General features: G+C 36.9%; 1 protein-coding gene across 1 annotated transcript in view; it reads left to right on the top strand.

Annotated features, from left to right (window-relative positions):
• Window positions 1-26,414, top strand: part of LOC131676734 (uncharacterized) — a 216,929-nt gene that overhangs the window by 67,864 nt on the left and 122,651 nt on the right. The window contains exon 2 of the mRNA XM_058956017.1: window positions 22,559-22,625. The gene's annotated coding sequence lies outside the window, so the exon portion shown is untranslated. The remainder of the gene's footprint in view (window positions 1-22,558; window positions 22,626-26,414) is intronic.

The raw sequence follows: 26,414 nt of genomic DNA, 5'->3' as shown, positions 1-26,414 counted from the left end.
AACCAGCAAACCGACGTGCCACATGGAACAAAAAATGCGTCAGATGTTGTCTCAATTATTTAAATTAAAATACATTGCCACACTAGCGGCATCTGTATAGTGGTGCGCGTGGCAGTCTTCATCGATAAAACAACAGTACACTCAGGTTTTTTTACGCGAGGGAAACAGGCTGCGTAAATGAAAACCGCGTAAATTTCAAAATCCGCGTAAATGAAAACCGCATAAATTTCAAAATCCGCGTAAATTTCAAAATCCGCATAAATTTCAAAATCCGCATAAATGAAGACCGCGTAAATTTATGAATCCGGGAATGGGAACCTCGTTAATGGATACCGCGTAAATTAAAAAAACCGCGTAAATGGAAACCACGTAAACTTCAAAATCCGCGTAAATGAAAACATAAAAAACAGCGTAAAAAATACCGCTCGAAAAAACCACGTAAAAAAAACCTGAGTGTATACCAAATCAAAAATTATCGACGTTGTATCAGGTATGCTAGAACGAATAGATGTTCTTTTATTAATGTTAAAGATCGTTTTTACATCTCTCTATTGTCTTATGTATGCACTATTCCACAAAACTGTTGGTTAACAGCAAAAAAGTAACAGGATATATGAATTTTCAATGAATTCTAAGAACTATTTTGATTAGGGTTCGTCGCTGTTGCGGTAATTACGGCAACAGCGCGGTATTTACCGCACCCGCACCGCAAAATCTGCGGTGCGGTAAGACACTGTTTCCCGCAGATGCGGTGCGGGAAAGAGCTTTTACCGCGGTTTTACCGCAACCGCACCGCAAAAAAAAATTGATAAAGTGATAATTTTGATTATTCTAAATTGATAAACAGACTGCTATTACGAAAGAAAATCTAGCTGTGTCCGAAATATTTTGACGCTATTATTTTTACGACATATTTTGGACTAGTTATTTTATACTTCTAAGTAAAACTTCACAAACTAACCATTTCAAATACATAAAATCCAAATAGAGACAACATTATTAGATCATTTAAAATCAATAAATTTGTACTCTTAAATCCAATTTAAAAGTGCATCACTTCTCTCGATTTCTGTTGAAAATCGTGGAATTATGAATCATTTTCGATATCAATTTTTCAACTGTGAATTTTGACTAATTTAAAGGAATTAGAGATGAACTAATTATGCTGGGACTTAAACACAACCCAAAGAATATAATTATCTTCATCAAAACAAACGAATTTGGAGTAATTGGCAGTAAAGGAGACAAATGTTTGAAAAACGTCCAACATTAGGAGAGGTCCAAATTAGGCTGATTATTCTATCATTCGTTCATTAACATCTTCTTTGATTGCTGTGTAAATTCAATGTGAGTCAATGTAGTCAATTTTATTGGACTCTTTCTCAAAAAGTATGCTACATAACTTTTTTTCGCGTACTTCCATTCAAATTTACGATAGTTTTCTACCAAATTAAGTCCTAATATTTTTCAGTTAACCCTCCAACACTCGCGCGAATGGTTCCCCGAATGAGCAGCCGCTGGTGCTGAAAGAAGATTTCGCTAGAGTTTCGGAAGGTGTTTCACAAAATACAACGCACAGTGGCACGACTTAGAACAAAAGGTGGACTAAAGTCCAAACTTAGCCGAATCGGTTCAAATAGGACGATTTTATGTAATTTTGGTACGCTGAATTCGTTTTTGATATTAAAACAATTCAAAAATAAGCGTTTACTATTCATTAGGGTGTCTCAAAAATATTTTTTTTCGAGATCGCTCTTAAAATTTGTGTATATTCATTTTCGTGTGCTAAATCGTTTTTGATATTAACACATGTAAACAATTTTTTCATTATACGTTAGGGTGGCTCAAAAAATATGTATTTGTGAAGGTTCAAACATTAAAGATTTTATTAAAGAAGTTTTTGTGCGTTGAATTTCCATTTTAATTGTAAAAATAGAAATTAACTTTACTACTTATTAGAGTGGCTCAAAAGTAAGTATTTTGTCTTTTAGAATGATTTTTTTTAATAGTAATTTTGGAATTTATTTTCCATATTGAAACGAATTAATTGACATCCCATTATGGGGCTTCAGAAATGACTATTTTGTTTTTACGGATCAACTAAGATGTGTTCGACTAATTTTGAAACATTTAATTCATTAGTGGGTAACATTTTCTATCATTTTCAAAACAAACATTTTGAGCGTCTTAGTGGAATGTTTAATTACATTCACTAATCAACAAGATGGTTAACGATTTTTTTCGTAGGTGTGTTTTAAGGTATGTAGATTGCTTATTTGATATCTTTAATGAAAATAAATCCAAAACCCTTTTTTCTTGTATAATGTTCATTTAACAATGGTGTTATTTTATTTGGATAATATCGCATGCCCTTGAGCTATATCAGTGCTATGCAAATTCGGATCAAAATAGTCTCATCAAATGACTAGAACTCAACTGTGTTCACTCTATTTGACAGTTATTGCGTAAGTTAGCAAGAAATAGTCCCAGAAACATTTTATAATCTATTTCTGATGGTTGAAAATATTTACTGATTTCCAAACATTATCAATACCTCTGCCATCTAAAAAACATACTTCCCACTCGGCTCGTTACTCTTGATCACTAGTAAAACCCTTGTAGATCATGCTCTCAATGCTATTTGAAAGTTGTGCATGTATTCGTGTCATTATTCTAGCTATAAAGTGATTATTTAAATTCAATATCAGTAATAACCATGCGTCTCCATTCACAGTTTTTTTTTAAATTTTGATTGCTTATCGCAAGTTTTTGCAAAACTAGCTTATACTCATTTTAAAGAGAAAATTAAAAACTTTCGAATTAGTATAGTGTGATCGCGGGCATTCACGGGCGTCGTTGTTGTTATCGCATTAGAAGTTCGAATTCCATAAAAAATCATGACAAACAGTTATCTAAACACTAACTAAACCGACTAGTGACTTATTTTTGGCGATTTTACGATGTAATTTTATCACACGGATAATTTTTGTGAAGTAATGCAATGCATAAAATCAACCATTTCTTTGAAAAACGAAAATAACCGGATGTAGTTCCTATAGTCAAATTATGCAAAAAACACTAGAATTATGCCCTTAAAAAGCTGCCAAAAATTCATTTTACGTTCAAATAACTTGAAATCTCGCAAAAATGTCTCCGAAGGCTCAGCTGATAGGATAAAAATACTAGCGAGATTATCGCATAGCATTCATATATGGACTTAAGTCCGGGCTCGTCCCACTGTGCAACGGCGCGTGTGCTGGAGGGTTAAGATTATTTTGTAGCTTTTTTGAAACTATTTTTGCCAAATACCACATCGTTTGACTCCCGTCCACTTTAATTGAAGTTTTTTGGGAAAATATTAGAGGAAAATATATTAAATGCTAGAAATTTCGAACTAGCCTTTAGAAAATTACACTTCATACGTTTTTAAAGGAAGCAATCTTAGCTTCGGAATGAGAATACATATGTTTCTTGAAAAATGCGGAAGTTAGAGTTTTGGGATATTTTGTTCATAAAACCGTCTATTTTTAATATCATTTTTGCTGTATGTTACAAATCATACATTTTTTGCAGTTTTATTAATGTTCAATAATTCTGTACCGTTTGAGACCGGACTCCTGATTAGATGTAATGTATAGAGCAATTTTTTTGTCAAGTATGGCGTCGTTCTTATTGATGAAATACAATATGTTTTTATTTCACTGTATTGGAATATATGCGCTACTATATGAAAGTACTGGTATTTCGACTTTAAATTTTTTTTGTTGAAATTCCTTTAAGAATGAAAGGTGGTTTTCACTACGTAAATGCGAAAATCATCCATTTCATTAACATATGTCAAAAACATTGAAAATATGACAACTTAAAGAAAAAATACTTCATTTCTTATTACATTTTTATTCCATTTTTTCAATTTACTGAAGGGTTGCTAAAATTAAAGTTTTCCTATTACTGCAGTAGAACGTTTTTGAGTGTATAATGTTTGCCTTAAAATGTACGGAATTTTATTAATACAAAATACAAAAGTTGATTTTTTCTTAAACATTACATTCTGAGGAGTCTCTTAAAGTTAAATTTCGTGTAAATAAGAATAACATTTTATTATATATGGCTATAAAAATGAACAATTTTTCAGCACAATTTTTAAAAATATAAAAATTTTACCGCATTTACCGCGCGCTGCTGTGCGGTAAATAAAGTGCGGTTGCGGAAAGCGGTGCGGTTTTTTTATTTTTTTGCGGTTGCGGTGCGGACAATCCATTTACCGCCCACATCTAGGGGCAGATCACTTGTGATGCATTTTTAAAAATCAGCGAAATTAAATGCAATTATTTCCATCAAAATAGAAATTCATAATGTATTTTGCGTTGCGTGCAATGTTTTAGCGTTGCCTGCAATGTGGTTTGCGTTGCGTGTAAGACGTCAAAACCCTACAGAAAAACTAGCCCTACATTTAACAAAACGTCGAACAAAGTGGATCAGCGTAGGACGTTTGTTGAACAAACTTTTCTGCGAGGGAGTGCCAAGCTGATGCAAAAATAGAAATTAAATGCATTTTTTCTAATTTGATGCAAATTTGTTATACATTCTTAGAGTGATCTGCCCCTAGGCCCACATCCGCACCGCGACGAACCCTAATTTTGATGCATGTTACCACTACATACGCAGCTGAAGGAATTGCACACCTTCTGTAATATAAATATACTTATCCTGAAAACAGCCCTGATTTAAACATGGCGAAGCAATAGGTTTGTTCCAGTACCAGGAGAAACTGGAAGTACTCCGGAGAAAATCGTTCCAGTACTCTCTTCTTCTCTTTTTCTTCCTCTGGTAACAAACCAGAGTAAAAAGGAGCAAGTGTTTTTCGCTCCTGTTTACTACGGAGTGACTTTCGTGTACTGGAACAAACCTAATCTGTCGTAGTTTGACAGTAGCGATCGCTTCATTTCAAAACAATCGTTTTTTTATGAGACAATTTTCGAATGCCTCTGTCACGTCGGTGGTAATATATTCAATTCATAAATATCGCAGTCAAATATGAAAATCGCGCAAAGTGAAACTATTAGCAAAATTACTTGATTAGTAAGTTATTAATAATATACTGGGGCATTGTTTAATCAGTTTCATTTGGAATTAAGAGAAAGTTAGTTTTAATTTTGAATAATGTTTGAAAAGACTTGTCTTTTGAATGTGTAATTAATGAAATACAACATGTTCATCCAAGTAAAATTAATTCTGAATACGCTACTGTAGGTAATTGAACGATTGAATCAATTTCGTACAAATAATTATCGTAATCTGATCCGTCGTACATTCATTTTCAACTGCATACACTCAATTGCACCAACACGTATAATCTGATTTGTTCCTGATTCGGATTTGCTGGTTGTTGTTACAGTTCGAGTTGCAGTCAGATGATTTAATCTTTTTAAATCCGATCGGCATCTGCCATGAATTACTTTGTCCGGATGAAGGCTCCAGCGCAGAAAACCCTTTTCAAAAGCGTTCACGTTTTTGCATCTCAGTTTGCCTCAGTCGACTCTAATCAATACCGAATACAGTGAACTTTTCACTTGCTTTAGCAGTACATCATGGGCAAAAACAGAACTTTTGGAAGGTAGTTAGAGTAACTTTGCCTGTTTCAAGTATACTAGGTAGGGCGGTACACTTTTTCGAATACTCGGTTAGCGATGGAGGGATGTTGAATCGGTTTAAGTAATTTACGAACGAATACGAAAATCTCAGAAAATTGGTGGACAAAATGTAGAACAAGCTTCCATTGGAAAGGTGCCAATGGAAATGGTCTGAATTGGCTGAACACCCTACCTACTAGTTCAATTACAAAAATGTTCCTCGTCCGTATGACAAGTAGCTGGATGAGCATTTTTTCGTTCGTCGGAGATGCTTCCGGCAGTTTTATCGCTTTAGCTTGGACCGGTTTCGATGTTTGTATTTGGGGGAACATAAACCGTTTGTTCGGTAAATTAGGAGGCAAACAAACGACTGCAAGACAAGAAGGAATGTGTACCTAGCTAGATCACAATGCGCCTTTAATAAATTACATTAACGTTTCGATTTCATCTCATCAGTATGTGGTAGCCGACTTAACAGCACACAAAGACGTCAAGGTTAAAAAGGAAATCTCTTTTTGTGTTCATTTTTAACTTACCAAAGTTATATATGTTGTGTCCTGGTTTTAACCAATTTGCTTCATAGAGAGAAATAGCAGCACAGAGAGCAGCAGCAATTAGCAAAGTGCATTCGTAAACAATTTGCTAACCGAGCGTTGATTCGATTTCGCTATGATTTCATCAGCATCAGAGCTTCTGTACTAACGGAACGTCATACATTACCAATCGTTTTCACGTAGTGTTTTCTTTTTGGACTTTATATATGCGTTCAAGCTGGTTATCACATACTGACGAGATGATATTGAAACATAAATCCCAACTCACTAAAGTTCTAAGTATTATGTAATAAATTTTACCCAATTTCCTTCGGTTTTACAATTTGTATCATTTTCAATTCTGATTATCGCGTAATTGTTGTGGTAACAGTAAAGATATGTTAAGTTGTACAATGATTGTGGCCAGACATTTTTTGAAATTTCAAAGGTCATTTTTTAAATCTCAAAGACTCACTTTAATATTTTGATAAATGTAAACTCAAATGCCAAATTTCACATCATTTAAACAATTTTAGACCCCTGCTTCAAGTTTTTGGCATTATTGGCACTATGGTAAAATATGAGGAAAAAATATATTTTCTATATCTTTGGAAGTAGCACTAGACAAATTAGATTTTATATCTTTTTTAAAGGAAACATTCTTAGCATTTCAATCTTCCTTTCTCAAAAATAGGAATTTTGAGACTTTGTTCTCCAAAATCCTTTATTCTAAATAACCATTTTGCTCTATGCGGCAAATCATACATATTTTTCAGTTTTTCAAATGTAAAAAACAGAAATCGAACGGAATATTTGCAATCAATGTCGAGATACGAGAATAGAGGTTCTAGGGGATTTTGTCAATCATATCCAATTTTATCATTTTCTCTTTCATATTGTATTATTGTTATGATATGTACTATTCATATATTTATTATTGTTATGATATGTACTATTTATCGATGAAATGGGGCATGTAGACTAAACGTCACAATATCTTTTTTATCTCAATTTTACCCAAGCTCCGACGGCGAATCTACTTATATTTTGTTCCTTAGGATTTTTACGTTCAACGAAGTACATTCAATAAAATTTGATTGAAGAATAAAAAAAATATGATAAAAATTAAATATGAATGATGAAAGGCTCTAGAACCCCAATTTCCCGTACTCTGACAAAGGTCGCAAAGGTTCCATTCGATTTCAGAGATTTTTTCACATTAGAAAAACTGCGAAATTTATATATTTTTCACCGTAAAGCAGAATAGTTATTTGGAATAGGGGATTTTGGGGAAAAATATCTCAAAACTCCAACTTTCCCTAATCTGTAATTTTTCGAGCATAATCTGTAATTTTTCCAATTCTTCTTCAAAAAGTATAGCATTTAATATACTTTTTTCTTATTTTTTCCATAATTCCAATGTCAAAAACTTCAAGCGAATTGAGCGGGGTTTAAAATTATCCAATTGATGTGTAATTTGGGCTTGAGATTCAAAATTTTTTTCCCAATACCCTAGTGGGGGTGGATTAGGACCAGGTCAGATTTAGGCTTTCCGTTTGCTCCATCGATTCTGTGCAAGCCTGTTGATTCCGGATGAATACAGAAGTGGAACCCTTTTCGTCATAGATTGGAAATTTGCCACTTCTTAAATTTCCTTCCAAGGTGGCCATCGAAGTTGCTTGTATCGGAGAATCCACCAAGTGAGTTCGATAAATTACCAATAGATTTCTTCAAATCGAAGTCGATTGCGTAATCCTCTAGTTGCCGCGGTGGCGTGGTAAGAATTTGGGGGGGGGGGGGTCTTATAGGAATGTTTCTTTGTATTTATATGAAAAAAATGTTCAAAAACCAACAACTCAAGGTTTGGGTAGTCACCCGACCCGCTAATACAACTAATATTGCACGGAACCTTATTCCTCCCCGGCATTACTCTACGACATTACTTCGGAAAGAGATTTTTTTTATGTGCACAGCACACACTCCTATCCAACTAGTTCTTTTAGTAGGGTTACAGCACTCATCCTCGACACACTACCAGTTTTCGACCATTCACACAATGTGGCAATTTCTGTATGGTATTAGCAAAGCTAGGTGCGGGTCGAGAATTAGTGCTCTTCCCCTACAAGGACAATCTGGGTGGCAAACTTTAGACTGTCTAATTTACTGAGCCCTTCGGTTACCTTGTGCCATTTAGTACCACCTTCCTCGTTGATCTTCCGACTTGTTCCCGAACTACTCGGTCTAGTCCCCGACGATGGATCTAGCCTACTTCGACGAAGAGTTCCCCACCGAGAGAAGTTCAAAAGCGAGCCAACCAGCCATGTGCCGAGGTCAATTCGACGATTCCGGTTTGCTAGAGCTCCGGCGCGACTGGTGATGTCTCGTCGCGGTCTACTCAGTTTAGTTCCCGGCAGTGAATCTTACTGTACACTGACGGAGAGATCCCCTGCGAATGAAGTTCTCCCGATATCGATTCTTCTTTGGTTTTAGTACCAAAACTTTTTGAGCCCTTTGGCTCCGTGTCCCGTGCTATTAAGCACCGCAATTTCTTTAAGCCCCTTAGTTCCCATCCTGTGCCATTCAGTACTACTTCCTTGATGAGCCATTCAGCTCCCCGATTTGTTCGTGTACTTCTCGGTCTAGTCCTCAACGATGGACCTGACCTCCGACGGAGAATTCCCTGGCAAGAGAAGTTCTCTCGAAATCGAGCCAATCAGCTAGGTGCTGAGATCAGTTCGGCGATTCCAATGAAGCAGGGCGTCCGGTTCACTGGTGCCCCGATGACCCGCGACTGGTGGTATCTTGCCCCGATCTACTCAGTCTAGTGCCCAGCGGTGAATCTAGCTTACGCTGACGGAGAGTTTCCTGGCGAAAGAAGTTCTCCCAATACCGATTCTTTTTTGGTTTTCGCTGTACACTCAAGTTTTTTTAACGCGGTTTTTTTTTGCGCGGTATTTTTTTACGCGGTTTTTTTTACGCGGATTTTGAAATTTACGCGGTTTTCATTTACGCGGATTTTGAAATTTACGCGGTTTTCATTTACGCGGTTTTTGAAATTTACGCGGTTTTCATTTATGCGGTTTTTGAAATTTACGCGGTTTCATTTACGCGGATTTTGAAATTTACGCGGTATCCATCAATGAGGTTCCCTTTATCGCGGATTCTTAAATTTAAGTGGTCTTCATTTACGCGGATTTTGAAATTTACGCGGTTTTCATTTACGCGGATTTTGAAATTTACGCGGTTTTCATTTACGCGGATTTTGAAATTTACGCGGTTTTCATTTACGCGGATTTTGAAATTTACGCGGTTTTCATTTACGCGGATTTTGAAATTTACGCGGTTTTCATTTACGCGGCTCGTATCCCCCGCGTAAAAAAAACCTGAGTGTATTTCTATTGGAATAACCAGAGGAATGCTGTGGTTGGTCTGGCGATTCCGGATGGAGCGTAACGTCGCTGATGTTTCGACGAACCATGCTAGGTGCTCTGTAGCAGTCTACTGGACTAGTCCTCGGCGATGGATCTAGCTTATTCCTGCGGAGAGTTCCCTGGCGGTGATTGTTCCCCCGAAACCGTTGCTCGCGTTTATCATGCCGTGTCCGCTGTAAGACGGTCTTGATCTGCATCAAAACTCTATTTATTCCGTTCCACGTCTTTACATCGCTTGTCATTCTGTAGGCTACATTATCCGGGTTGATGCCCGGTTCTCCCGTTTTAAGTAGCTCCACGCACGTCTCTTCAAACCACCTACGTTTGAAGACCACATGCTCCGGCATCTCTTCGACGTTCTCACACTCCGAGCACAATGGTGAAAGTTGCGTACCCGAACCGATGAAGATACTTCCTGAAGCAGCCGTGGCCTGAGCTGCTTCAGGTGGAAGGTCATTTCTCCGTGCTTTCTATTAACCCACGTCGACAGGTTTGGGATGAGCCGGTAGGTCCACTTTCTTTTCTCCGTATTGGCCCATTCCTGCTGCCACGTCACCATCGAATCGATTATCATGATCTTCCTCGCATTGCTTGCGTTTTATGATTGTTGCACTTGATATTCTGTCCGCAATCGTACGAATTCCAGCCGGAACGTCCTGTTCAGCTTTTCGAGGTTCCGTTTGGTTTTCAGCTTCGCGCCCCAGGTTGGAACCCGATATCGCAGTATCGATGACGAAACACTAGATAACTGACCGACTTTTCGCAGGTGTAATCAACGTGGTTGTTAACCCTTTATAAGGCAGTGGCAACTATATTGCCACCTTTTCGTTTCGTTCATAACGCAGCAATATGAAGTGAGAAGTGTTCCAATCTTATGAAATCTACTTGTTAGGAGTCTGGCAACTCTTCTTTTACTTTTTATTGAGATATAGTGAACAGTGTCAGATTGATGAAGAGTTTTTTGAAAAAATACGGCGATTTCCTTTTGGATAATAAAATTAGCTCGAATTTGAAAAAAAAATACTCTAGGCCCTATATGTTGATGATGCAAATTTGTAAAAACAACTATTTTTAATCCGAAAATTTGGTTTTTGAGTGGTAAAAATTAAATGAATAAATGAATAAATGAACGTCTGTAATCTGTGGTCTCATTTTTATCCTCAGAATCAGGGGTTATTTACTGTTAATCAGGTAATAACCAGTAGATCACCTTAATTTCTTTCTGAATTTCCGATTCAGCTCGATTTGTCTTTATCTTTCCACCAATCTACGAAGACTGACGTTTTCTTACGGCGGTACGGGCGGTACCAAGTATATTTTCAAAACATTATTTTATTACGAAATAAATGTAAATATATTCTAAACTAAGTGAAAAACCGTGTTTCTATTAATATAACATCCATTAATAGCCCTAAACTTTGGGCCTTATACAGGGTTAAAGTTACACTGGTCGTCGATTATCACTCCCTATTTCTTCAGTGCACGCTTCGATGCAATCACGTGCCCTTCGACGGTGATTTGTATCCGCTAAACCGCTTTGCAGTTGCTGACCAACAACACATTCGTCTTGTGGTGAGCTATTTGCAGCTTGACCCCGTTCATCCAGCTATCGATCGCATCCGCGAAACGGACGATTTTCGCTTTCCCGCGCAGCCGCAGTGTTAAGACCCCATCGTACATCCTGTTCCAACGAGTTGGACCGAGAATGGAGCTCTGAGGAACAGCCGCTGTGACTCTGCCCTTCGTTCGTCTCGTACAGCAGTACTCTACTCTGGAAGTAGCTCTTCAGGATCTGGCTCATTCTTCTGTACATCCCTGCGGCATCGGCCTATACGAGGCTGGATGGCCCGGCGGCTTACCTGCCTTTGGCAGCAACACCAAACCACATTTCGGGCAAAATTCTATCATCTAAACACTTCTGCAGTAGCATCCTGAACATGTCCGAATATACCAGGATCTAAGCTTTCAACGCCACGTTTGGTATTCAATGTGGATAAGTGCTTTCTTTGATTTTAGTCGCATCGACGTATCTTTGAGCTCGTCGTTAGTCGCTTGCCACTATTTGCTCGTTCTTCTTCGCCGTACGATGTCGGTGCCCAGGTAGTTGGATCATGTTTCGGGAAGAGACCCTCAACGATTATCTTTAGCTTACCCGGGCATATTTCAGCTGGTGTCGACGGCCCTCATCTTAGTCATGACGATAGAGTACGCGTTCCTCAGGGATTGGCGTCTACTTCTCAGCACAGCTACTTATGACAAACTGGCTTGCTATGCTTCTTAAAGCGTCCCTAGCTTCTCGAAACGTCGCTTGCGCTCCTCTCTCACTCTCCGACCTTGTTCTCTGAGGCTGCCTTCTAGCTCTAAGACAAGCAGCGTGTAGCATACTGAGTTACTCATTTAACCAGTAAGCTGCACGCCATCTACTGTGTGGCTTCAGTTTTCGTGACATTGAAACGTCACAAGCCGTCACAATCCTTCTTGTTAGATCAGCCGCATCAACGTACTTGATTCCGCTGTTCGCCGAAGTGACTCAACGAAGAGGTTTTTGTTAAAGACTTCCGTCTTTCACTTTAGTTTGCCAGTGCTGCAGCAGAGTTCCATTGGCCGATGTGGTAGCGAATCGTCTGGTGGTCGCTAGGGGGATACTTCCCGCACACTCTCCAGTCCATGTTCGCCGTCAGTCAAGGACTACAGAATGTAGCGGCTGTCCGTTTCGTGAACCAATAAGCTCCCAGTTTTGTCACGATACCAGGAGCCATTTAGCTCCCAGCTTTGCCGCGATCTACTGTAGTCCACAACGAGCCGACCGGTAAGTGCCGAGGTCAGTACAAGAAAATATTCTCACAAGATAACTTTTGCAAATGAAACTTTGGGAATTCCATTTTAAAAGTTTGGCGTATTTTTGTTGAATAGTTTCAATTTTTTTTCAAATTTCTTCAAAAAACTTCGGGTGGGGGGAAGGAAGGAGTTTGTCATAGCTGATTTCAGTGTTTATTTTTTCATGCTGAAATACTCATTCCCTGTTTTGCTACACAAAAAACGGTAATTGAACATGTTTAAATGTGATGTGTGTGTTAACCATCTTATCTCTTACTGATCAGCAGCGAAAAAAAATAAAAAAGTTATTTCCATGAATTTAGTTCAATTGACCTTCCGATTACCTATTTTACAGGGCAAACCGTATGCTGAGGTAAGGCATTCGATTCCTTATAGGAAGTAAGAAATCGATACGTATCTAGTACATTTATTTGATTTTTATGAATAAATTAGAACATGTTTATCGAAAAACTTACCAGCTTTTCAGTTTTTTTTCTTATCTAGTACTTACTGAGAAAATTCAGTCAAATTGCGTGCACATTTTTTCTGTTTAGCATAGAAGAGATAAAAGAATAGGAAAAAAACTTCGGCATCCTTGTCGCAGTTGTATCTGAGAAATAAGCTGGGTAGCGGCTCACGTGGTAAAATTGCCTGATTCCACCCATTGAGACTAGCAATCGTTTCAAACGCGGTAGAGTCATCGAAGGAGTCTTTCATACTTGCACATATACCACACTATCTCCGGAGCTTAATGAGATTCCATCTTCGTACACATCATCACCACCAAAAGGAAATAAAATCCTTTCCCGTCTTCGTCGCAAACTGGTAATCCATTCAGACGTTACTGTGGCGTTTTCAAGTCAGCTGTTTCCATATCTGGAGCATAACACGATGACGACGACGACACGAGGAGGATATAATGAATCGCCAAAAAGAAAGCACTTGGCACGAAAATTAGACGGAGGTAAAACGAGACACCGTACTATTTCGATTAATGAGAGATGAATACTGATTGCGGTGCACTTCGCCTGTCCCGGACGTACGAAATTGACACCGACACCAACTACGAAGATTATATCCTCTAACATCCTCATTGACACATATCAGTCAACAAATGCAGTTGTATATGAAACGCGCTATCGCGACCCACAACATGCAAGGAGGTAAAATACACATACGTGACATGCTCACAATTATTGTTAGCTTTCTTCCAGTTTTACGCATCTTAACGGAAAAGCGCAAAGAAGGAATTGTTCAAGAATTGCTGCACAGAAACTACTTTTTCCTACCGTTTATAACTATTCTGAAGCCTCTTACCCAGGCATTGCATGTATTACTCATATGAGTAAATCCGTCCCGATAATTTGCCACTTGGACAATAAAAACTGACATTTTCACACGAAAAGTTGTTGGCACTCATACAACCTACCAGGATAAATAAATTAGCCGCTGCCTTGCTGGCGCTATTCCATTTCTGTGTCGTTTGTCTTGGAAATGAAGTATATGTTTTGACATTTTTATTGATTTCCACGAAATTAAAATATTATCACCATCTCCGGCGAGAAAAAATCAGATAAATTTTATCGGGGAAATAATTCTCACCCTATTTGTGGAGACGGAGAATTTTTCGACTCATCTTATTTTGGCAAAGTTGGACAAACGATAAGCTTCTTCTCGCGTGAGTGAGTGAGAGTTACAATGCCTGCTCTAACCATAATAATTATTAACGCAATAATAAAATGTATAAGTATTCTCATGGTACCATCAAAATAACTATGTTACTAAAATTATACCGTTAGTAAAATAGCATTCGACAAAATGACTGATTCGGCGAAATTGTCCATTTGGCAAAACGACTTCTGGCGAAATAATCTATGGCGAAACAGCATTCGGCGGAATGTGTCATACATGATATAGTTTAGTACCTCCATAGTACGTACACCTTCGCTTCGTTTAGCGTACGTACTATCGAAACATACGTACTATCAAATCACAAAAATAAATCTCAAAATATTAATTTTTATGTTTAATATTGAATGAAACTCTTCAAAAATAACATTTATCACTAAATTATTCGCCCTATTCGTGACAAACTACACCCAAAACTCGGCCGTAATACCTTTACGGTAATAAGAAAAAATGCTCTAATAGCAAGACGTTTCATGCTAAAACAGTCACAACAAAAAATTCCTCAAACGGCAATACCAACACATTCAAATCTTCTCTGCGTCGCACTCATGTTTCATCAATTCTTATTCAATAAATATTATCGCGTCGGATTGTCTGGAAGTGTGTAGCACTTCGCTTGTGAACACTATGTGGACAAAGACGAGATTCGATTTTCTCTACACGACACATTCCGTATTTGAAGATCGGCTCACACTCGGCTAGCTTCAAAGCACAGTCAGAAAAAACGACTCGGAATAGTGGTGGGGTATTTCGGCTGGTGTTACATTGAAATTTCTTTTCTATCACGGACGTTAACAGCAAGGTAGCGACTGCATAAAACATGATTAGTCCTTTCCGTCATGTACGGGAAGCAAGACCTATGGTTTGGATCGACGTATCCGAGCCGAGGGTCCGGATCCAGACACTTGTCTGGATCTAAGCACCAGGTCTGGGTCTGGTTCAGGTCCGGAAAAGGGGATGGGCTAGGTCCGGATCCAGGTACTGGTCCGGGTACTGGTCCAGATCCGGGAACTGGTTCGGATCTGGGCACTGGTCTGGATCCGGGAGGTCCGAATTTGGGAACTGGTCCGGATCTGGCAGCTAGGCCGGATCCGGAAACCGCCTAAACTGTTTATTCCACTATCCAACCTACCCAGTAAAAAATCCGTAATTCTGGCTGGTTTCTGCCAATATTGGGGCAGATTCCAGCCTGAATTTGGTCAGAGATCCGCCAGGATTCCGGTTGGTTTGACTCGGTACTAATACTATCATAGCAATCGACCGAATTATCCTACATCCGAACATCGTCATTCCACCGTTTATTACCTTTGCGGGAATATGAGTTTAATACCGCAATGGATAATTGCGTGGTCTGTTACCAAAAAGACAATAGAAGCTTACCCAAAAGTAATAGCAACATACCCGTCGGATTTTGGGTGTACCCTATTACTAGGTACTTAATTTTAGATCGTTCAATCAACCAGGATGATTGAAAATGACATGTAAAACATTTCCTTGATCTGAAAATGTGTCAAATTCTTTTGAACATGGTGTCATTTCATTGAGCATTTCCATAAATTTATTAGAATTTTTGAAGGGTTTTCTCGAATTTCGTAGGACTTCTTTGAAGTACTAGAACTATCCTATATCTCTGAAATTCGAAAAATGTTTTATTACCAGAAGGTGTTGCTTTATATATTTTATTCGTGTAATAATAACAGTTCGATTTATCAAAGTATTGGAACAAATATACCAAATCAAAATTTGATGGCTTTAAAAATCCGAAAAACCATTGTTATCTGTGCGGTCGCTTCCTAGCAGAAGTTTTTGTTTAGTGGGTGCGATAACATTACAAATCTTCTAAGATAAACACTGGATCACAGATTTCTCGAAATATTACAGATTTTCTTGAAGTTAGTGAGGTTTCTCAGAAGCTCGTGGAACATGCTGTGCCTAAAGCTTTCCTCGAAACACTTCGTTGAAGTTGATTATGAGTTTCATGAAACAAAGGCATTTCATAAATTTCGACTGTGTTTAATGCATTTCTTTTTAAGGATTAACTGTACTGCTTACATTGCATGTTCACACGACAAGAAAACAGCCATATTACTGCTAACTTTTTACTAGTACTACAAGATATAGACTGATGTGTGATGTGGGATTTTTGTGACGTGATTAACATTAACAGCATAACAAATATCAGAAAGTTTTTATCTTTCTTCAGCTTAATGGCAGTTGGTCAAGTCTCCCATAAAATGTTGATCAAGTCTCCCCAATATTAGTTATTGCGATCAATGTCGTGCAAATTTTAGTAATAACTATTTCAATGTTCCGATTTATGTATAATCATTTCACTAGATCGTAAAGAATAAAATAGTGTACGAGTACTTTAAAAGTAATTATTAGAGGAGTAGATATGTCCATACAACGTTTGATTAAAAATTACATCATTTAATGCCAATGTATTAATAAAGAAATATTTTCTATAAGGAAAGGATCTTTCATTCCAAACTTTTAAAATTACCTCAAGGGCACGAATCAAATATAAAAATATTGTTTAAAAAATTTAAGAATCTAATAGAACACGTCATAGCCAATAATAGATTTCTGCGCTTTGTCAAGTCTCCCCATGTTCCCCTACGTAGTATTGAGGCAAAATGTACGTACTAACGAGGGTATGCACTATGGAGATATACCTGTATCTATAATGAATTTACACTCATCAGTACAGTAAACCGGTACGTCGCTGAAGCCTAAATGAATCTCAGATAAAACTTCTAAATATAGATTTCTGTTAACGTAAAATAAATTGTTAGTCAAACAAAAAGTGACGTGATAGTGGGAAAATTTATCACATGTCCACGAATTTGGGAATACAGTGAAATCGTTTGAAAAACGCTTTTAATCCACCTAACAGTGTGATGAGACATTTCTTATAACTCTTATCACTCTCTTCGGATATTATATCGTTTGAGAACATTTAGAACTTGATGCTTCGCGATGTTTTTGATAACACATACTACATGGGATAGTGGCAGGACTCAGAGAATCGCTCAAATCAGCATAGGACAACATCAGTGCTAGAAATCTCAAACCAAATCAATGGGAAAGCGAAAAAATGTCCCATAAAATAGACATACTAACGAATTATTGTTAATGCTCTGTTAATAAAATATCTAAATTGTGGTGGGAAAACTGAATTTTCCTAAAGGGGTTATATATTGTACTGAGCCAAAAAAATCGAATTTTTTTTAATCGATTTGAAGTTTATACTTTACTCAAATTTCCAACGTGACTGAGAACTAAGAAATCAACGCTTTTTCTTGAAAAGGGCGATACTAGCAGTGATACCATTCAAAGAAAATCAACAGTGAATATTTCCAGACTTGGTTTTATTATATAAGAACTATTGTGTTTTTACATCCTAGATTACATGATTCAGTGATCGAAACCCAAAACTTCATAAAGTATTTGAAATTATTAAATTAAAATTTGTTTTTGCTATTGAAATTGACAAAATGATAGTATCGCCCCTTTGGCGATTGTTTACTTTTTCGGTCCCACCTATCAGCATTGAAGTATCGCCCTTACGTTTTTTTACAATAACTACCGTATTACACCACCGATTTCGTCCGTGTTTTTTCAATAGCGATCATTGTTACTATTTACAGCTTGTATCAGAAAATAACAGTTTCGCCTCTAAACTGCTAGCAAAAAAAGTATCGCCCTGTTTGTTTGCATGGAGCGTGGAGGACGAAACTTTAAATAAATAAACAAAAATACAGTTTCGCCCGTTGTATTTTTTGCTGTAGTTTAAGAAAGCAATATCGTAGAATCAAAATTTTTAGTTTAATTTGTTGCGTTTCAAAGCCCTCATTCGCATGTATGAAAAACCCTTATGTTTACATTTGTAACAATCGCCCTTTTCACAAAAAAGTGTTGAAATGAAATCGCAGCTTCTGATATCACGCTATCTCTGAAGTGCATGCGTGCATAGTTTCAAATTTTACTTTGACATCGACTTTTTCTAAAGGTGACTTCCCAGTAGTATCCTTGATTTGAATTATTATCGCTAATCCTAATGTCAAAGAACAAATAAAAACCTCTCGAAAACGAACCGTTTGGGAAAATCATCATCATTACTGGAATTTTCATTTTCACGAAACTTTTCGATAACCTTCCGTCACTTGCGTAAATGCACTGGGTGCACAGTGCTCTGAAAATCTAGCGAAATCGTCTTAGGGCACCAGCGGGTCTAATTCAGAGCTATCTGCGCGGCGAGTTTAATCTGTAAAGAATACTAAAAATTAATTTCTATTCCATAATTTTCAGTTCAGCAATTCGAGAGATCGTGCTCACCGCAAGCCATGAAAAATAGACTACGTTGTGAAGCGATGGTCACTATTTATTAAAAATCACGGTTAAATAAAAAATTAAACTATTAAAAAAATTCAAATAGTTTATAATTTTCACAAACTTATTAGGAAAAATGTATTAATAAGCTTTCGTAATATTGTGTAGGAAAAAAGCTGAAAATTTCAGTATTTTCTCTATCTGCAACATATAAACCCTCAAGTATACCAATTAATTGGTATACGAATTGGAATAGGTTCGCCAAATTTTGGAAGAAGTCTATAAAATAACCCCTTGAAAGCTACCTAAAAATTGTTGTAGTTCGATGCAATAAAAAAATCCCCAAAAATGAAATGTATCTATTAATGTGAAACACAGTGAATAATACATACAATAAAGACCCATTTTTATCAATCTCATGGTATATTTTAGGCTGACAAAATGGGGACATTGACTAAATCGGGCAATTTTTTTTCTTTATAATAAACTGAAGCTGTTAAAATATTCTTCCCGTCCCTTGAGGTAGTCTGATAGCTATTTCTGATTATGATGCACTTTTTATTTTTGCATATTTCCATCTTCATGATAAGAAAAACATGCTCAAGAAAGGATTTACTCGAATTCAGTCTTGTTCGTCTGCTAGAGCCCATCAAACATATGTTCATATTTGGCTGATAAAATCGGGGTTTCAATGTATTATAATAGATATTCAGCATTCGAAGAAGTTTCTTGTGAACGTGTAGAACGACTTTGTTTCTACTTACTTGAAGTCAGCGGCGTAGCCAGAAATTCGGTTTGGTGGGGGTTTGGTGAAAATCGATCATACTGTCCAAACGGCATAATTCCGAAAGTGTAATTTTTGAAGTTTTAAAATTATGCAGAATTATTTTTTCAGAAAATAGTGACAGAGTTCGTGTCTTTAGCGAAATTTTTGAGACTTTTTTGTAGTCATGAATATTAACCTGAGAAAATTCACCATAAATACTTCATGGACAATATACCGTAAAAATTATTTACTAAAGACTAAGATACTACTAAGATACTAAACCTCCGAAATTGGTGGTTTCAAAATGATGCTATCTTGACCTTAAATTACTGTTTTTAAACATTTGACCTATACATATAATTGGTCATATAACAAAAATTAAATGCTCATCAAAATCGATCAGGAACTGCTAGAGTCGAATGGAAATCGTCATTTTTCATAAATTTCTCTCTGCATTCGGAAAGTGTTATCCTCGTTATTAATCATCTTACGTTTTCGTCTCAACTCGACGCATTCCCAAAATAAAAACCTGTTTTAATCCACCTAGTAGTGCAATTGTGCTTGTCTCATTTGTCCAGACTACGATTCCATGGCTGGTTATATTCAATACAATGGTGGAAATGAATATTACATGTTCAGTACGATTTGCACATACATACAATGGATCGACAGCCACGATCTTGAGATACTATGTGATACTGAAACATCGCTTGAAACCAGCGGCAGATCATGGAGAAAGATCCGGGAGGTCTAGGTCCTGCCGAAATTTTTCAACCTGTTAAGAAATTTTAAACTAGTTTTAATTTTAAAGTAGCAACCCCTCACTGCATACCCCCCTCGGGCCGGTATAATTGAAGATTTTTAGAGTGATTGCATAACCTTTCTATATGAGAAAGGCAAAAATGTACCAAAGTCTAAAAAAGTCAATTTTTGTCAAGCATCTCAATGTTTCATGCATTTTAAAGTCATTTGGCATCAAAAATACAAATTTGATTTTGAAAATTTTTCATTTCAGTTTATATGGGAATTTGCTGCGTGATTGCACTCTTCAACTCGTAACCCCGGAACCGGAAGTCCAATCAATAAAAAATTCAATAGCAGCCGATGGGAAGGTTGTACCTTTCATTTGAGCCTAACTCTATGCAAATCGGTCCAGCCATCTCTGAGAAACAGAGGTCACATTTTTTTCCACATACACACATACACACATACACACAGACATTTTCCGATATCGACAAACTCAGTCGATTGGCACATGACACGGCCCTCCGGGTCGGGATTAGATTGACGAATTTTAGAGTGAATGAGAAAGACAAAAACATTTTTGGCAAATGTTGAAAGTTATGCATTTTTTTGGTGAGCAGTTCTATGTTTCATAGACATTAAATCAATTTTAACTTCGCTTCCTATTAAATAAAGACCCTTATTACAGTACATCTCTACAAAAACGAGATCAATTTGAAAATAAATCTGAGGATTATGATTGATTACAGAACTCTGGAATTTTCTATTGGAATGTTTTCAGGCAGGAATTTGACATTGATGCTATTAGACAGCTGTGAAATCAAGAGCAATAGATCAGTTACATATCAGGAGGACCCCATTCCGACAATTTATCAAAAGTCCTCATGATGTTTGCAACAACAGGTTATCAATGTACGGATCAGATAATTGTTATTGTAAAATTTAATTAAATCAGTCTGCATCAATAAATTTTCAACTTCAATTCAATTTTTTTTTTTGGGTGCGTTGGGGGGGGGGGGCGGTGGTTGTATGGTGGTCAACCCCAAAACCTTCTCTTGGCTACGCCGTTGCTTGGAGTAATTTATTTCGCTTCTCATTTTCCGATATGTTTCAGATCGATCCGATGTTTATAAGTTAGAAAAATTGCAGTCAGAAGGTTCGCACAAATGAACATTTTTGCACTGATAAGTTATCAAGTTCCTTCCAGACAACTTGGAAGTGTTCGGTGATTATTTCTAGCGGTTGTAGATACAAAAATGAAATACAAAATTCGTTTTATCGAAATACTGTTTGGCTTATTTCAATGGATTATTACTATATTGAACAATAAATAGGCGACAAAGAGTAATCCACAAACAACAAGCCATAGCTTTTAAAGTATTCAAAATAGATATTTGAAGTCTTCAGTAAAGTTATTCGCAAAAGTAAGAGCTACAAATTTGCTGAAGACATCATTTCGATATAATCACTTACAAGAAAATTTGTGAAAATATCTCACTCATAGGGTGATTAATCAGCAAAAGCACAATACCAAAAGAAAGGGCATATTGCCTACATTATATTCTCCGAAGATACTATTGACCTAAAATAAGCCGTTTTGGCGTTAATAATAGATTACATGTTTTTGGTCATATTTCTGGCAATGGGAAATGATAAAAATCTTTCGTCCGCATTTAATGTTTAATATTTCTTTTGATAATAGTCCGATTTCAACAATCTATAGCTTGTTCGAAAGGTATTCGTTAAAGCTATCTAAAAACATATAAATTGTTAATCTATATTGTCATTTTCGGCAGATAATTAAAAAAAACTGCGAAAAACGCCATTTTTACGCATTCAAACATTCATATCTTGGAAACTAAACATCAGAATCAAAAACAAATTAATAGCGTTCATACTGTTTTTTAGTTCTTTCATTTAAATTTGGTTTGGATAAGATCGGTTCAGCCATTGCTGAGAAACACGAATGAGAATTTGTCCGTTACATACACACACACAGACACACACACACACACACACACAGACATTGTCCCAAATCGTCGAGCTGAGTCGATTGGTATATAAGACTCGGCCCTCCGGGCCTCGGAAAAAATCTTGAAAGTTTGAGCGAATTCTATACATTTCTTTTATAAGAAATGTAAAAATATATTTACACCGTCAGATCTTTCACATGTGTTAATTGGAGCGTTTTGGAGGAAATAGTTTACAACAATATAATTAATATGCTTGATTAGGAGTAGTTCAAAAATTCGTGTTTAACAATAAATAGTATAACTTCCACAGTTTTCAACCGATTTTAACTAACTAGTGTGAATTTTTATTGGTAAAGTTCTACATAATTATTAGAATTGCATTATTATGCTTAAAATTTTGACCAAATAAATCCCCATTTTTCGTTAAAAATGAGGAAAATATATTAAAAAGTTCAACAAACTCATAAATAACATGAGAACCACAAAACGCAAAAAACTACGTTCATATGATCGAAAGCGAAAGTGAATTACAATTTAGTGTTGCAATATTTAACATTGATGCACAATAACCGCAGATATTTGGATTTTAGTGAACGTATTTTTGATTTTTAATGCAAAATTTATTTTTTTATTGTCCCAGGAAAGCAATTCTACCTAAACCTTTTTGGACGTCGGATTCATCGCAAGATTTTACATCAAAAACGGAGGTAATATTTAGGGTTCATTTGAAAAAATTATTGTGTAAACTAGTGTTATTATGAAGAAGTTATGAAAACTCACTCGTAAGGAACAGTTCAGTAGCTCTGACTTGGTTGAGATTTTAGGATATGCATTGCGCGATTTTTTCTCCAAATAGTATACTCCAGCACCCTCCATGAAACAAAACTTCCTGTAAACCAAACACCCTGTATATTACGAATGACATTCGTAAATTAGCGACGTTTTTCGTGTATTTCATCAAATAATTCGAATGATTTATGAAATTGATTCGAACTTGTTCCGCGAGAGTTGAATTTATAAGCATGAATAGGTTGCAGTGAATAATTCATTTGAATTCATATAAACATGCGCATATTTTACGAAAGTACTCTTAGCAGATTTACGAAAAAATCGTTCGATAATAGGAATCTTTTGAACCTAAATATATTGGAATTCTCCGGCAAAAATCGTTCATACTTGGGTATTAACCCAAGTAAACGTTAGAAAGATTCTCGAAAATTTCATTAAACAATTCGTTTGATTATTGAATCCGATTCGTAATAAGCCCACAAATATCGAATTCTGTTATTTATGAAAAATACATAATAAAAATAAAAACGATACTTGGAGAACTACGAAAGATTCATCTTATAATATATTATATTATATCCTATATTATAGGAAAAAATCACACTTTTACCGGGTTGAACACAACATAGTCATTGTGTCATGTCACGTGATCTGAAATCCAATCAATAGAACGTTGCACAAATTTGACGAAGCCGACATCATTCAATATTGTATGTAGTAAGAAATGTATCACAGTAAAGCAAAAAAAAACGACCATGTTTCTCCATCTAATCTGTTCCGATTTCCACCGCTCTGGAAATTGTGCTTCTATCAAGTTCAAAATGTACAATTGCTTCAGGCTGCGTTACGCTTCGGTCGTTTCACTACACACACTGTGATTGTTGTTTTTTCTTCCTTACTTTGTAAGGGGAACTCTGGGTAACACGGACAAGGGAGATAAGACGGACACATGGTTGTTTTAGGCATAGAACTTTTAAAATTCAAAAATTTGTCTCTATCTCAATGGATAACCATGAATTATAAAACACTTAGTAGGCCTTGAATACTGTCACACGTGTGCAATTTAATGGCGTTTTCGCTTAAACCCGAAGCTGAGTGAGGTTCTAACCCCAACCGCTGTCAGTTCATACATTTTGACAGCAGTTGGGGTTAGAAACTGACTCAGTTTCGCTTCAAGCAAAAACGACATAAGCAAACATTGATGATCAGTAGTACATCTTCGTGCTGATGTAATTTACAAGTCTCTGATTTAAAGTTTTTTTGCAATTTTAAGTGAAATCTTCGTTGAAAAAATAGGTAAGTTGATTTATGAGTGAATAAGTTCAAATGTTTAAAAAGTGGTACGTGTACTGGTGAGTCTTTATTTATTCCATTGATGCATCCTTATGCGAACGTATCGCGTATAGAAATGGCGGTCTAACGTGGAGAATCGTCCAGCTAGATGAAGTGTGACATGCAGCAGACTGCAGAATGTACGTTAATGCAACTGGTGCTAAATACGGAATTCCTAGAACCTTGAAAGGTCAACGACTTGGTGCAGATCTCGCAATCTGACTGTGTGCAATCGAGGTACTGATGCTACCAAGGGCACATTAAATATATAACTTACAAGTTGTGTATAATAAGTATTTAAATATTTCTCCTTATGCAAAAACAATATTAGAAAATGTATAATATGCTTTAACTCTAGGGAACATGATTTTGACTTCTAATTGAACATTTATAATAATAAGAACCACACTCTATTCAAAATATCAGAAACAGTAAATTATGATATGTTGTGTTTGCTCGTTTCACCAGTACTCTAAAAAAGTAGATATTTAGATTTTTTCTATTTCTTTGAAAAAATGCTCAATGATTTTTACGACTTAATTCACCCGAAAGCCAACATACGGAATACAGCACCAATTATTACATGTTGTCAAACACTTTATTTGCCATGTTATAGTTGAGTATATCATTAATATGTCTGCGTGACCCTCAGTTCCTCTACATACTGCTAGCCTTGCAAACAGACTCGATAATGTTTGCTCAGAGCTCAATTTAGGTGCTGTACAGTTGTGTTCAATATTGTTGAATTGGAGTTGTATTCTCCCAATGACGAAATCAATGTAATGTTCGTTTTTCTTTAACTTTCTGGCCGGCGCGCCAACTTTCTATATAACACGCACCACCGTTTTAACGAGTTTTGTAACAGTCAACAGTCTCCCGGGACTACCGTTAGGTATTACTTCCGGATGCCGTGTGTGTGTTTTTATAGTAAGGTATAAAAAGCTTCAAAAGCCTGATCTGTGGTGTATCGGCACTGTGTCACTCAATTTCGTGTCTAGCCATTAAAGCAATCCTTACACTTTTTCGCATCAAAATATTACTTCGTAGGAGAAGGGAAATTGATCTTTCAATGCACCTCTTTCTTTTGCTCACGAGTTTTCCGCAGTTAACTCGGAGCCTCACTTGATCCATCAAATGGTTCTACTTTTGAGCGATTTTGCTCTTGCTTTCCAACATTTTCTTCATCTATTATGCTTAGACAGTGATGTAAATTTTCATTTTCAAATGCCAACTTTCAATTCAATCCACCCCAACCATGATTCAAAATCAAAGCCTTCCTTAATCATTCACTTTTACGTGGTGGGATTTTCATGGCTATGCTAATTGATGCTTTTTCATTCACCATCCAAAGTTGTCATCTCCTCTGTAGAGGCCAGTTTAGGTCAATTCAGCGTTTTCCAGCGTACATGAACAGTAAGAAGTAAGTTCACAGTAGTTTTGCTTGAAAAACCTAGTCAATACCCCAGTACAGGCCACATTCGATTATCCGTAGTCTCGATTATCCGTAACTCGATTATCCGTAGAAAATGATTCGATTATCCGTAGTAAGACAATCCGAAGAAATTGTATCGATTATCGGCATATTATTTTTTCTCAAGCTACATTACACATTTATAATTTATTATTTGCTGCTAACTACAGTTTCTGAAAGAATAACTATTTTCAAAAAATAATGAATACTTCTTAGAAATACAGAAATTTTAATTATTTAACATATAATTTTGAATTCGATGCGATGACTTACATATTTTCGTACACCAATCAATTACAATTGATACTAGCTACATTTTCTGGAAGACCAGCATTTTATGTTCTCAAAAAATATTCACAAAAATACGTAGACATACAGAAATACATATCGTATCGCGAAGAAGGCCAAGCACAGAGGCGAGACCTTGTGGTTAAAAACCGACAAGGACAAATACGCCGACGTCCTAAAGTCGATAAGGGGGGCCGAAAGTCTCTCGGCCTTCGGGTAAGACGTGCGCAGCGTGAGACGCACCAACACAGGCGAAATGCTGGTGCTGAAGCGAGGCGCACAATCTAATGCGGTGTTAAAGGCCTTGGCCCAAGAGGTCCTAGATGAAAGCGCCCAGGTCAGGTCGTTAGGGGCGGAAATGACTCTCCAGTGCAAGCATCTGGACGAGTTCACGACCGCAGACGATGTCGTCGCAGCCGTCAAGGAGCAATGCGACGTGACAATCGAGCGGGCCTCTGTGCGTTTTAGAGGGGGACCCTCCGGCACCCAAGTAGCCTACCTCAGGCTACTGAAGGCGGCTGCCCAAAAAGGTTACCGTGAAAGGTAAACTGAAGATCGGCTGGTCGGTATGCCCAATTAGCATACCCCAGCCGCCTTCAGTGGATAGGTGCTATCG

The sequence above is a fragment of the Topomyia yanbarensis genome, chromosome 1 (assembly GCF_030247195.1).
Source record: "Topomyia yanbarensis strain Yona2022 chromosome 1, ASM3024719v1, whole genome shotgun sequence".
In the NCBI taxonomy this organism is placed as follows: domain Eukaryota; kingdom Metazoa; phylum Arthropoda; class Insecta; order Diptera; family Culicidae; genus Topomyia; species Topomyia yanbarensis.
Note: the sequence above shows the minus strand (reverse complement) of the source record. Positions and strands in the feature narration are given on the sequence as shown.